Source organism: Microtus ochrogaster, chromosome 22 (genome assembly GCF_000317375.1).
Source record: "Microtus ochrogaster isolate Prairie Vole_2 chromosome 22, MicOch1.0, whole genome shotgun sequence".
In the NCBI taxonomy this organism is placed as follows: Eukaryota; Metazoa; Chordata; class Mammalia; order Rodentia; family Cricetidae; genus Microtus; species Microtus ochrogaster.
This window is the reverse complement of record NC_022023.1, coordinates 1178314-1179841: the sequence shown is the minus strand read 5'-3', so window position 1 is coordinate 1179841 and position 1528 is coordinate 1178314.

Below are 1528 nucleotides of genomic sequence, written 5' to 3'. Positions count from 1 at the left end.
GCCCCCATCTCCTCCATCCGCCATGCCTCTGCTTATCTAACCAGTAGAATTTGCAGAAAGGTTGTGTTCTGGACCTTCGCATCTCTAACTCAGAGATCTGCCTATCTCTGCCTCCTGAGTGCTGAGATTAATGGCGTGTGTCACCACCACCCGGCTATGCCTTAGTTTTAATTGAAAAAAAAAAAAATCCCACATAATATATTCTGATCACAAGCTTCCTTTCCCCTACTCCTCCTGGATTATCCTCACCTCCCAACCTACCCAACTATACACCTTTTCTTTCTCTCTCTTTAAAAAACAAAACAAAACAAAAAAACAAGGAAAACACACAAAAATTTGAAACCAAAGTAAACAAGCAAAAGACCAATAAAAACATTGTCAAACAAAACAATATGAAACAAAAGTCTACAAAAATACAAACCACTGAGTTCATGTGTGTTGGTCGCTTATTCCTCAGCATGGGGACTGCCCTGAAGGGTGGCAAACAAGCCCAGTGAGACTCCCCTGGGAAAGCCTCATCTTTCCTTTGTAACTGGGCACTAATTGCTGATAGGCTCTTGGTTGGAAGTAGGGCCCCGTGTCTACTTCCCATCTCAGAGCTTGAACCCCAACATCGCTGTTTCTAAATTTAATTTTTGGCCTTTTTGTTGTTGTTGTTGTTGTTTGTTGTTTTGCTTTGGGAGTTTTTTGTTTTTGTTTTTCAAAACAAAGTTTATCTGTGTTACAGTCCTGGCTGTCTTGGAGTTTGCTTTGTAGATCAGGCTGGCCTTGAACTCAAGAGGTCCTCCTGCCTCTGCCTCTTGAATGGTGGCATTAAAGTTGTGCTCCACCACCGATGGCTAACTTGTCTCTTTTTTTTTCCCCCAGTATCTCATGAGCCCAGGTGATCTTAAACCCATAGCTAATGGTGACTCTGATCTTCCTGCCTCTACTTCCCAAGCACAAGGTACAGTACCCCTCCCAACCTTGTCTTGGTTTTGGACTTTATAAAAGAGGAATTATACAGTATATACTCTCTGGAGATTGGATTACTTGGTTCAAAACTTTATATTTGAGTGATCCACGTGGTATATTGGTAGGGTACTTCTTGGCTGTAGAGTATTTCATGGTGTGACCATTTTGGCTTATCTAGTTTCCTACCGATACGTTTCTGCCTACTGTGGGTTGTGCTATTTGCACATACTCTTAGAAATTCCATGACATTATTATTTACTTTGTGTGTGTGTTGGTGATACACTCACGCTACAGCACATGTGTGGCGGTCAGAGTACAACTCATCTTCACACGATGAGTTCTCTTCCACCTTTACACGGGTCCTGGGGTTAGTTAAATTCAGGTTCAGACTCAGCAACGAGCTCCTCCAGCTGCTGAGTCATCTTGCGGGTACCTTGTACATCCTGAAGTGCACTCTCTCGTTCACCTCTGTGTGCCACATGTCTGGGAATGCCGTTGGTGGATCATGGTACAAAATTATATGGTTTTCTGACAAGCATGATATGAATTTTCAGGTTGCTACTGGTTTGGTTTT